At 44.9% G+C, this 12627-nt stretch overlaps 2 long non-coding RNA genes across 2 annotated transcripts; one reads left to right on the top strand and one right to left on the bottom strand.

The window, feature by feature from the left end:
* Positions 1-4095: 4095 nt before the first annotated feature.
* On the bottom strand, positions 4096-5105 carry LOC311512704. Its single transcript, XR_014709537.1, has 2 exons — positions 5073-5105; positions 4096-4743 (listed from the first exon to the last, which is right to left on the bottom strand). It is a non-coding gene; the product is annotated as an uncharacterized lncRNA (long non-coding RNA).
* Positions 5106-7698: 2593 nt separating this feature from the next.
* Positions 7699-9623, top strand: LOC311512710. Its single transcript, XR_014709542.1, has 2 exons — positions 7699-7729; positions 8943-9623. It is a non-coding gene; the product is annotated as an uncharacterized lncRNA (long non-coding RNA).
* Positions 9624-12627: the final 3004 nt, after the last annotated feature.

Here is a 12627-nt window from a genome sequence, read left to right as displayed (position 1 = left end):
TCTCACATCCCTTTGCAAGTTATTTTTCCTCCTCTTGCTTAGCTCATGTTCTCCTGAGCTTTGTTCCTTATTTCACTGACGGTTCCAGGGGTTTATCCTTTCACAGACTGTTAATTCTCTTATGGGATCAGGACCTTCTCATGTAGGATGTAACTGACTGCGTAGTCAACCCTCAGATATTGCTCACATCCGAGACACTCACTCTGTACAAATCCACCGTCACGTCTTCAGCACTGGAATAATTTCATTCCCCAGCTTCCATCCAACCTCGAATTATTGTTGCGTTGAAATGTAACTTGCTCTTCCTGGAATCATCTGCCTCCTGGTGTTTGCTTTGCCCTCTCTTTGTCTCTTTAATCACTGCTTGGCTCCTGTCTCACCCATTTCAAGCTCTCTTGTGTTTTGCTTTAAAAGACCCACATCGCATGAAAAGAGGGGAAAGAAAATTTCCGCGATAAGCCTGGGTGACTTCGTAGAAACGCAGAAACCTAAAAAGAAAGAAAGGAGAAAAGACCATTGTCATAAATATAAAGGGAAGGGTAACCCCCTTTAAAATCCCTCCTGGCCAGAGGAAAAACCCTTTCACCTGTAAAGGGTTAAGAGGCTAGGATAACCTCGCTCGCACCTGACCAAAATGACCAATGAGGAGAGAAGGTACTTTCAAAAGCTGGGAGGAGGGAGAAAAACAAAGGGTCTGTGTCTGTCTGTGTGATGCTTTTGCCGGGGACAGAACAGGAATGGAGTCTTAGAATGTAGTAAGTAATCTAGCTAGAGATGCGTTAGATTATGATTTCTTTGAATGGCTGAGAAATTAAGCTGTGCTGAATAGAATGAAGATTCCTGTCTGTGTGTCTTTTTGTAACTTAAGGTTTTGCCTAGAGGGATTCTCTATGTTTTGAACCTAATTACCCTGTAAGGTACTTACCATCCTGATTTTACAGAGCTGATTCTTTTTTACTTCTCTTAAAATCCTTCTTTTCAGAAACTGAATGCTTTTCATTGTTCTTAAGACCCAAGGGTTTGGGTTTGTGTTCACCTATGCAAATTGGTGAGGATTTTTACCAAAGCTTCCCCAGGAAGTGGGGTTCAAGGGTTGGGAGGATTTTGCGGGGAAAGACATTTCCAAACAACACTTTCCTAATAAATAAAGCCAGATAAACGTTTGGTGGTGGCAGTGGAAGTCCAAGGGCAAAGGGTAAAATAGTTTGTACCTTGGGGAAGTTTTAACCTAAGCTGCTAAAAGTAAGCTTAGGAGGTTTTCATTCAGGTCCCCACATCTGTACCCTAGAATTCAGAGTGGGGAAGGAACCTTGACAACCATTGGAGCATTTCTTACACTGCAGTGTTCTCTGGGTGCCACAAATAATTCAACTCGCATCAGCCAAGCCCTCCCAGCTCTTTGCCAGCCTTTCATCTAAGGGTTTGTCAGTGCTGGTGAAGTACAGGTGAGCTGTTATTATTACTTCAAATTTCATTAGCTCTTCGAGGCCCCCCCTGAGACCGGGGCCACAGTGCGTCAAGGGCTGAGCAGACATGCAACAGGAAACAGTCCCTTCTCCTGAAGGTGATAGAATCTGGGGCATAATCCTGGAATAGAGGTAAGGCCAAGGAGCATCATTAGTGGTCCAGGACCCCATTGTGCTAGGGGCTGTACAAACACATAAGGAAACTATGGTTCTGGTCTCAAGTAGCTTACAATTATGGAAATCTCTGCAACAGTCTCTCTTTTGAAAGAAAGCAAGCAAGCAAGCAAGAAAGAAAACCACCCTATGATCAGTTAAAAGGGAACATGAGCTTCCTGACACATGTATGGTAAGTTCTCATTCCATGATTTAAATCAATTAAAACTCCTGTCATTCTTGTTCAGAATGCTCATCACGCTGTATAAAGAGGATAACATGGGTGACTTTTCCCGTCCATATTGGGGTAATTATAATTGCAAACTCAGACTGAGGGCACCTTAGATATGTAAACATTTTTAACATAAGGGAGATAAACAAGATTTTGCTCTCACCACTGGGCGCACTGACATCCCATATGTATAAGGATAGACACCTGTCCAGCACAAAGGTCTTAAAATAGAGGATGTTGAAGAGAAGCTATTAAAGTTAGACATTTTTAAAGAAGGAGGTCCAGATAACTCAAATGCAAGAGTTTTACAAGAGCTGGTTGAGGAGGTCACTGGACCATGGCTGGAAGCTGAAGCTCGAAAAATTCAGGCTGGAAATAAGGCGTAAAATATTAACAGGGAGTGTGATTAGGCATTGGAACCATTTGCCAGCCGTGGTTGTGGATTCTCCATCACTGAGAAGTTTTAAATCAAGACCGGATGTTTGTCCAATGTCTATGCTTTAGAAGTTATTCCGGGTTAGTTCTGTGGCCAGTGTTGGACAAGAGATCAGATGAGGTGATCAGAGTGGTCCCTTCTGGCCTTGGAATCGATGAATGTCGAGTGTATTCGATTGGTTTTGAAGGAGAAAGAAGTTGCATCACAAAATAGCAGGAAGCCACTACTAAGCGAAGACACAATGTCAGATGATAAGGACCCCAGATATGTCTTCTAGCAGGACTAACAGAGTGGAGACTGTCCTACTGCTAAAATTACTGGGGTGTTCATTATTCCAACATCAACTCCATGTTTATAGAAGCGTGGAGGGGAGCTGCAGATTAGCAGGAATGGAGAAATACCCATAGCAGGTCAGACCACAGATCAGTCTAGGCCAGGATCGTGTCTCTGACAGTGAGCACCCCAAGATATCTCAGAAGAAGGTGCAAGAACGCCTGTGAAGGGGAATTTATGGAAATACGTAAGAGTCCATTTTAGAAAGCAAATAAGCCAGTTCTTTGTTGAATTGTTTTTTTCCCATTGGAATTACGTGGGTCAGGCGCAAGAACTTACAAACAGCATTTGCTCAGACACTGTCACGTGTGTTTCCTTAAAATAATTATAACTAATTGTTAAAATACTTTTTAAAAATCTTGATGCAAGCAAGTAATTGAAGGATCTGTAGGTGGAGGAAGTTTGCATTGTTAAAAATCACATCTGTATATCACTAGCCTGTCTCATTTCTGGGCACCCAGCCCTGGTAAGCATATAAAAAATCTCCCACATAATATCTGATCCATGCCAGTGTTTACGGATAGCATCAGTCATCCCTGACTGAAGGGGGTGCGAATACTGTGGAAAATCAAGATCTTTTCTCGTCACGGTTTCTTCTTTTGCTCAACCAGACATTGATGTTCTAGCACGGCCAAGCTCCTGTGAGCTCTCTTTAGTACCCATAAAAATAGAAACTGAATTGGAGGTGGGGTTGGCTAACTTAACAAGGCCTCATTTCAAAGCTTTGCCCACCCCACCCTCCCGGCATGGTGGCTTTTGCAGCAGGTCCTTTCTCAGCTGAATCAGAGCTCGGGGGTACCACACAGTCCTTTCTCTTGACATACTGATTAGTTGTTAGGGTCGTATATAAGTCAAATCCCCAAAGAATCAGGACAGTCCCGATAAAATCAGGACATTTGGTCACGCTAAGCCTGACGCACCCTTCACTAAAGAGAAGTTGCAGCGCAAGGCTGGTCGCTGGTGGCAGTTGTTGAATATTGCCGAATATTAGGATACCAGCTTGTGGGCGTCGGCAGGATGGTCAGGCCGAAGTGCTAAACAGGTATCAGTGGGACCCCAAAATCATGAGAATTAAAAAAAACGAAATTGTTTTGCGGCCCAGCTGCTGCAACGGGCAGAACCCCTCTGAGAGCTGAGCTGGTCCGGCCCCCACTGGTGCAGCGCACCTGGATACCCCCTGGGAATTCAGGCCCTGTCGCACACACACAACAGACAGCAGACGGGGGAGGCGCTGAGCAGGGGACACAGGCTGCTGCTGTCTGACTGTTTCAGTCCCACAGAGGCAGAGACCCGGCCTGTCTCCCCTGTACCCAGCTGCCTCCGCTCCTCCTTGCTCCCTCTGTCCCCATGACTTCTTCTGGGCACCAGCCACCACTTCCTAGGGAAGGGTCTTTTTAAAAGGAAACCCAAAGAGGGAGAATCTGGCTCTGAGCGCATATGAGTGCTGAAGAGATGAAACACCAGGAGGCTGACGATGTCGTAAAATGTAGCTTTTATTGCTCTACATTAAAAGACGGGATGGGAAAAGAGAACAAGGGTGAAAATCTCCCACAGGAAAGAGTCTACAGCACAAATCTTACAGGATCTCTCCCAGCACAGCTGATATCCCAGGGCACAATGACGGTCAGTTACTCGTTACAAGGGAAGGCATTGACCTCTCGATAGGAGAGACAGAACAGTGCGCAGTATGTGGACAGAGACTGGAAACGTTCCCAGAAACACGTCCCACTGCAAGGGGAATGGCAGACCAGCGGAGCGAGGAGAGAGCTACTGTGCGAGGGGCTGTAATTCATTTTCATTCCATAGTCGTCGGTGGTTCCGTGGGCCCTACCAGAACTTCTTTTCTTTGCAGCAGTGCTCCACAGGTGGGCATTTTGGAAAGCACGGAGGACATGGAGCACACTTTTGAGGGCACGGGCATGGGCATGGATGCACGCATGTAGTGCACTTCTTCACGCAGACTTTACAGCAAGGATCCATGCATTTTTTCACACACTTGGTCACACAGACTTTGCAGCAGGGATCCAGGCACTTGGTAGTACACTTGGTCACACAGCAAGGAGGAGGCAGGCAGGTCTGTTTGCATTGCTGCTGGTAAACCATCTTCCTGGACGTGGGCAAACCTGAAAGACAAAGGAGATTTCAGGGTTTGCAAAATCAAGGCAAACAGCATCATCTTCTCCTGAGCATCGTGCACCGGAACATTCAGCAGAATCAGAGGCTGGTGCACAAGGAAAACTTCTCCACAGAGAGCATTCCCATTGCAAACCACTTCAGAAAGAACAAACATGGGGGAGGATGGACTGATATCCCATTCCCATGGCCTGCAATGGGATTCGTGAAATAGCCACAAGATAGTTTAGCAAAACATTCTTCTGAGCAGCAAGGACAGGAAAGCCAAAAATAAAGCCCAACCTTAAAGTTAGCTCCCAATCATCAGAAGGAGACTTACCCAATTCACCTACAGGAGCTAGTAAAGATTTCGAGTCGATTGAGAAGCATTGTGATGCGAGCCTTTTTATGTGGTTTCCATGGCCTGGCATCCGGAAACGAGAGATCCTAGAGGTATGCAAATATGATTTGAATAAAGTAACTTGCTCCAATTAAACATCCTTCAACTATTTGTTTGCATCATTATTTTTAATAATTAGTTTAAGTGGACACACGTGTCATCTTTGAGGAAACGCCTGACCTACAAAATTCATATTAGAAATACAATTCAATGAACAACTGCATTGTTTGCTTAAAAATGGTCTTTATGGATTTCCATTCCTTCCTTCTGCAGGCTTTTGCATCTTCCTCTGAGGCATCTGGTACTGCTCACTTGCAGAGAGAAGATAGTGGCCTGGATGGATCTCTGAGCTGATCCACTAGGGGTATTCCTCTGCTCCTACTAATGTACATCTCCCGTCCATGATACACCACGCATGTCTCTCTGGGCACAGAGCTGATGCTGGGCTCATGGATTCCTTGGTAGTTTGAGCAGTAGGAGACTCCAAATGCAGCCTACTCGCCGCTGTTACTCCTGCTAGAGGGAATATTGGTCAGGTGTTTCCTGAGAAGAAGCTTGGGTCTTTGTTATGTGACATTGTGTCTTTACCTCGTGTTGCCTTCTTGCTATTTTGCACTGAAACTTCATCCTAATTCTAATATTTTCTAATATAGATTGTAAACTCTTGTGATGGAGGTGCGTCTTTATACGTATGAGATGCCAGTTCCCCCACGGGTGAGAACTATCTCCTGTCCATCTCCATTCCATCAAAACATTTACAGATCTAAGAGGCCATCAACGTGAGTGTGGAATTGTCATTATGCTAATATGGGCAGGGAAAGATACCCAGCTTATCCTGTGTACACAGGGCAGTGACTGTTGTGAAGAAAAAAACAAGGGTTGAAAGTTTTAATTTTTTTAGTCAGAAAATGAGGAGCTTTCTATGCAGGTATCAGGAAGATCATGTTCCCTTTTCCTCCTTAAAGCCAACACTTGTGGGTCATTAAGAGCCCATCCTAGGGCATCTTGCAGACCCTTTCTTTGGTGTCACTTGCTATTCCTGCTTAGTCAATTAACGGGCACTGTGGAGTCTCATGCTGCAGGGCCCTGAGGGGGTGTGATTCTCCTGTGGGTTCAGATGGCAGCAGCTGATTCAATACCCTGTGACTCAGGCTCTGACGCTGACGAGACGGGTGTATCTTCCTCTTTGAATTCCCGTGTGTTGTTCTCACCAGCTGGGCCACAGGGTTCCAAGAATGAGGTCCTCCCTGGAAGAGGTAAGGGCTGGAAAATATCTCTGGATTCTTCTAGTAAAGGAATCTGTCCCCTAGTGAGTCACAATAATTCAATACCTTACAGGAGGCAGAGGGATCTCCTGGATATGGCATTGCACGGGGAGACAGGAGAACGGGACTATATCCCTGCCTCTGCCCACCTGTGTGATCTTGGTCAAGTCACTTCACCTCCCTACGCCTCTTTCCCTTCCAACCTTTTATCCGTCTAGATGGAAATCTTTGGGGCAAGTGCCATATGTTTGTACAGCACCTAGCAATAAGTTTGCTCTCGTTGTTGGGGCCTCTAGGAGGTACAGGTTTCACAGTATCACCCGTATTAGTCTGTATCTGCAAAAAGAACAGGAGTAGTTGTGGCACCTTTGAGCCTAACAAATTGAGCATAAGGTTGCATGAGCTACAGCCCACTTCCCACAAAAGCTTATTCTCAAATAAATTTGTTAATCTCTAAGGTGCCACACGTTCTCCTGTTCTTTTTTCTAGGAGGTTCAGTCATTTAAATCATGAAATAAAAAAAATCGTCTACCACTCTTTTGAGACATGGACAGGTGATTGCTTTCCCCTCTGGGGTCGCTGGCATCCCATATATATCAAGATGGACCCTGCCACAGCAGCTTGCCATCTGTATTAGAAAATACAAGAACTGAAATAAAATTTGAGAGCAAAATGGCAAGAAGCCACCCCTAAGTGATGACACAATGTCAGATAATAATGAGCCAAACACCATATCAGTAGGAATCTCCTGACAAATATTTATTCTAGCAGAATTAACAGGGTGGGCTGGATCTGAAGTATCCTTCTGCTAAAAAGACTTGAGAATCCATGAATCCAAGGTCACCTCTGTGTCTATAGCTGCCTGGGTGGTATATCATGAAGGGAAGTTGTACATTAGCAGGAACGAAGAAATACCCATAATGGCTCAGAGCAAAGATCCATCCCACCCAGTGTCCTGTCTCCTACAGCAACCAGTACCAGATGCCTCAAAGGAAGATGGAAGACAGTCTGAAGAAGGAATTTATGGAAAAGCAAAGAATCCTGGTGTTAATTGAATTGCCTTTTTCTAATGTCGACTCTGTGGATCAGGCAGAGAACTTCCAAACAGCATTTCCTCTAATATGGAACGTGCATCCGCTTAAAATAATTATTTAAAATAATTAGCAACATTAGTGATGCAAATGAGCAATTGAAGGCTGTGTGATTCGAGCGAGACATACCTGTGGGGTGCCTCATTTCCGTGGAGCAGGCCATGGAAACCATATAAAAAGGCTCATGACCCAGTGCTCCTCAATTCACTCGGCTTCTTCATTTGCTCCAGTTGGTGACTTGGTAAGTCTTGTTCTTATTATTGAGAGCTAACTTCATGGCTGGGCTTCATTTCAGGCTTTCCTTTCCTCGCTGTTCACAAGAGCACTTTGCGTAAGTATCTTGCTGTGATTTCTCTAATCCCATTGCAGGGTGCAGGAAGGGATTTCAGTCCATTCTCTGTCAGGGTTGTTCTTTCTCAAGTGGTTTGCAATGGCAATGCTCTCTTGACAGAAATGTTTCCCACGGCACCAAGCTCTGTTTGTGCTGAATGTTCTCCGTCCATGATTTACGCAGCCCTTTCTAAATCAGGAGATTCAATTAGTGGGTGTGACAGGGAATTACAGGGCGGGGCTCAGAGTTTCAGAAGAGAGAAGTGGGAAAGGAAAACCTCTAGGCGGAGGGAGCGGTCGGAGATTTGAGGGCAAAGGAGTAAGATGCGTCTGCAAGTAACTCAGACTGACACGATATGGAGGGGATATAGCCCCTGCAGTCTCACTGCCCGATTCCTCACGAGCGAAAACCTGCTCAATTCTGTGGATGTCAATGGAGCTCCACTGATTTACACCAGCTGCAGAGCTGGAGGGGAACAGAAGAGACTCTAAAGGCCTTGCCTGCGCACACATCCTCCCAATGAAAGGAAGGCAGTAAGTAGATTCAAGGAATCACCACCCATAAAAATCAAGCTGCTCTGTACTGGAAATGCAACTCCAGATACATTCGTGCAGCCTCAGGACCTGGGAAGAGAACATTTGCACAAATGCTCTTCCATTTGCCACCTGCACGTTCAGAAGCACTGAGTGGTTTATTTAACTCTTCTAGCAGAAAAATATTTGAATGCAGTAATGATCAATGGTTACCAATACTGCTCAACCCATTCTGTATCTCTCGCCCTGCCATTAATCTCAGGATAACTCTTTCAATCTTAGAGTACATTTTGCACCGAATGTTTTGCTTTCTTCTGCAGAGATATTTTACTGGTCAGAAGAGTGTTTTGCTTAGGTATCTTGAGGTTATTTCACGAATCCCATTGCAGACCTTTAGAATGGGATTTCAGTCCATCCTCCCCTATGTTTGTTCTTTCTGAAGCGGTTGGCAATGGTAATGCTCTCTCTGGAGAAGTGTTCCCAGTGCACCAGGCTCTGATTCTGCTGAATGTTCTGGTGCATGAGGCTAATGAGAAAATGATGCTGTTTGTTTTGATTTTGCAAACCTTGAAGCCTACTTTGTCTTTCAGTTTTGCCCACGTCCAGGAAGATGGTTTACCAGCAGCAATGCAAACAGACCTGCCTGCCTCCTCCTTGCTGTGTGACCAAGTGCACTACCAAATGCCTGGATCCCTGCTGCAAAGTCTGTGTGACCAAGTGTGTGACAAAATGCGTGGATCCTTGCTGTAAAGTCTGCGTGAAGAAGTGTACTACATGCGTGCATCCATGTCCATGCCCGTGCCCTGAAAAGTGCATTCCGTGCCCTGAAAAGTGCATTCCGTGCCCTCCATGCCCTGAAAAATGCCCCCCCGTGCAGCACTGCTGCAAAGAAAAGAAGCTCTGTTAGGACCCATGGAACCTCGGACATCTACAGAATGAGAATGAATTACAGCCCCTCGCGCCGAAACTCTCTCCTCGCTCCGCTGGTCTGGCATTCCCCTCGCAGTGGGACGTGTTTCTAGGAACGTTTCCACTCTCTATCCGCACACTGCGCACCGTTTCTGCTTTTCCTCTCCAAAGGTCAATGCCTCCCCTTGTAACGAGTAACTGACCGTCTTTGTGCCCCTGGGATGTCAGCTGTTCCTGGGAGAGATCCTGTAACACTTGTGCTTTCAACTCTTTTTCCTGTGGGAGATTTTCCTCCTTTTTTCTCTTATCCCATCATGTCTTTTAATGGAGACGTGCTCCAATAAAATTTGTGATTCCTGGCATCGTCTGCCTCCTGGTGTTTCATTCTCCTTTGCAGAAGGACCTGCTGCAGAAGTCTCCATACTGTGGGCCAAAGCTCTGAAATGAGGTCTTATTAGGTCAGCTGAACCTACCTCCAATTTATTTTTTATTGTGGTAGATACTGAGTAGACCCCACGGGGACTTGGCCGTCCTAGAAAACCATTGGAAGTCAAGGAAACAAGGCCTCTTTTAAGAGACTAGATCTTAATCTTCCACAGAATTCATGCCTCCTTCAATAGGGGGTTACTGATGCTATCCATAAGCACAGCCATGGATTATACATTATGGGGGAGACTTTTGCAAGCACCACGTGCAATCAGGCATTGCCTTTCAAAATGTACACCTCTGTTTCACATTTCTTGGAAACTCGATTGCTGTATTCCCCTATCTACATTTTCACCTTTAAATTGCATAAGGTGAGAAGAGACCATTGCCATCTAGACTGACATCCTGTACGATAATGCACAGAGAATTTCACCCAGTCACCCCTGTATACTTATACCCCATATCTTGTGATTCTCTAAGGCGTCTCTGCCAGAAAGGTCTTGATCTGAAGACTTTTAGTGATGGAGGATCCTCCCCCTTCCCTTGCAATGTTTTTCCAATGGTTAAGCAACCTCCCTGTCAAAAATTCACACATCTCACATCCCTTTGCAAGTTATTTTTCCTCCTCTTGCTTAGCTCATGTTCTCCTGAGCTTTGTTCCTTATTTCACTGACGGTTCCAGGGGTTTATCCTTTCACAGACTGTTAATTCTCTTATGGGATCAGGACCTTCTCATGTAGGATGTAACTGACTGCGTAGTCAACCCTCAGATATTGCTCACATCCGAGACACTCACTCTGTACAAATCCACCGTCACGTCTTCAGCACTGGAATAATTTCATTCCCCAGCTTCCATCCAACCTCGAATTATTGTTGCGTTGAAATGTAACTTGCTCTTCCTGGAATCATCTGCCTCCTGGTGTTTGCTTTGCCCTCTCTTTGTCTCTTTAATCACTGCTTGGCTCCTGTCTCACCCATTTCAAGCTCTCTTGTGTTTTGCTTTAAAAGACCCACATCGCATGAAAAGAGGGGAAAGAAAATTTCCGCGATAAGCCTGGGTGACTTCGTAGAAACGCAGAAACCTAAAAAGAAAGAAAGGAGAAAAGACCATTGTCATAAATATAAAGGGAAGGGTAACCCCCTTTAAAATCCCTCCTGGCCAGAGGAAAAACCCTTTCACCTGTAAAGGGTTAAGAGGCTAGGATAACCTCGCTCGCACCTGACCAAAATGACCAATGAGGAGAGAAGGTACTTTCAAAAGCTGGGAGGAGGGAGAAAAACAAAGGGTCTGTGTCTGTCTGTGTGATGCTTTTGCCGGGGACAGAACAGGAATGGAGTCTTAGAATGTAGTAAGTAATCTAGCTAGAGATGCGTTAGATTATGATTTCTTTGAATGGCTGAGAAATTAAGCTGTGCTGAATAGAATGAAGATTCCTGTCTGTGTGTCTTTTTGTAACTTAAGGTTTTGCCTAGAGGGATTCTCTATGTTTTGAACCTAATTACCCTGTAAGGTACTTACCATCCTGATTTTACAGAGCTGATTCTTTTTTACTTCTCTTAAAATCCTTCTTTTCAGAAACTGAATGCTTTTCATTGTTCTTAAGACCCAAGGGTTTGGGTTTGTGTTCACCTATGCAAATTGGTGAGGATTTTTACCAAAGCTTCCCCAGGAAGTGGGGTTCAAGGGTTGGGAGGATTTTGCGGGGAAAGACATTTCCAAACAACACTTTCCTAATAAATAAAGCCAGATAAACGTTTGGTGGTGGCAGTGGAAGTCCAAGGGCAAAGGGTAAAATAGTTTGTACCTTGGGGAAGTTTTAACCTAAGCTGCTAAAAGTAAGCTTAGGAGGTTTTCATTCAGGTCCCCACATCTGTACCCTAGAATTCAGAGTGGGGAAGGAACCTTGACAACCATTGGAGCATTTCTTACACTGCAGTGTTCTCTGGGTGCCACAAATAATTCAACTCGCATCAGCCAAGCCCTCCCAGCTCTTTGCCAGCCTTTCATCTAAGGGTTTGTCAGTGCTGGTGAAGTACAGGTGAGCTGTTATTATTACTTCAAATTTCATTAGCTCTTCGAGGCCCCCCCTGAGACCGGGGCCACAGTGCGTCAAGGGCTGAGCAGACATGCAACAGGAAACAGTCCCTTCTCCTGAAGGTGATAGAATCTGGGGCATAATCCTGGAATAGAGGTAAGGCCAAGGAGCATCATTAGTGGTCCAGGACCCCATTGTGCTAGGGGCTGTACAAACACATAAGGAAACTATGGTTCTGGTCTCAAGTAGCTTACAATTATGGAAATCTCTGCAACAGTCTCTCTTTTGAAAGAAAGCAAGCAAGCAAGCAAGAAAGAAAACCACCCTATGATCAGTTAAAAGGGAACATGAGCTTCCTGACACATGTATGGTAAGTTCTCATTCCATGATTTAAATCAATTAAAACTCCTGTCATTCTTGTTCAGAATGCTCATCACGCTGTATAAAGAGGATAACATGGGTGACTTTTCCCGTCCATATTGGGGTAATTATAATTGCAAACTCAGACTGAGGGCACCTTAGATATGTAAACATTTTTAACATAAGGGAGATAAACAAGATTTTGCTCTCACCACTGGGCGCACTGACATCCCATATGTATAAGGATAGACACCTGTCCAGCACAAAGGTCTTAAAATAGAGGATGTTGAAGAGAAGCTATTAAAGTTAGACATTTTTAAAGAAGGAGGTCCAGATAACTCAAATGCAAGAGTTTTACAAGAGCTGGTTGAGGAGGTCACTGGACCATGGCTGGAAGCTGAAGCTCGAAAAATTCAGGCTGGAAATAAGGCGTAAAATATTAACAGGGAGTGTGATTAGGCATTGGAACCATTTGCCAGCCGTGGTTGTGGATTCTCCATCACTGAGAAGTTTTAAATCAAGACCGGATGTTTGTCCAATGTCT

Source organism: Lepidochelys olivacea, assembly GCF_965140295.1.
Source record: "Lepidochelys olivacea isolate rLepOli2 genome assembly, chromosome: 24".
Lineage (NCBI taxonomy): Eukaryota > Metazoa > Chordata > Testudines > Cheloniidae > Lepidochelys > Lepidochelys olivacea.
Note: the sequence above shows the minus strand (reverse complement) of the source record. Positions and strands in the feature narration are given on the sequence as shown.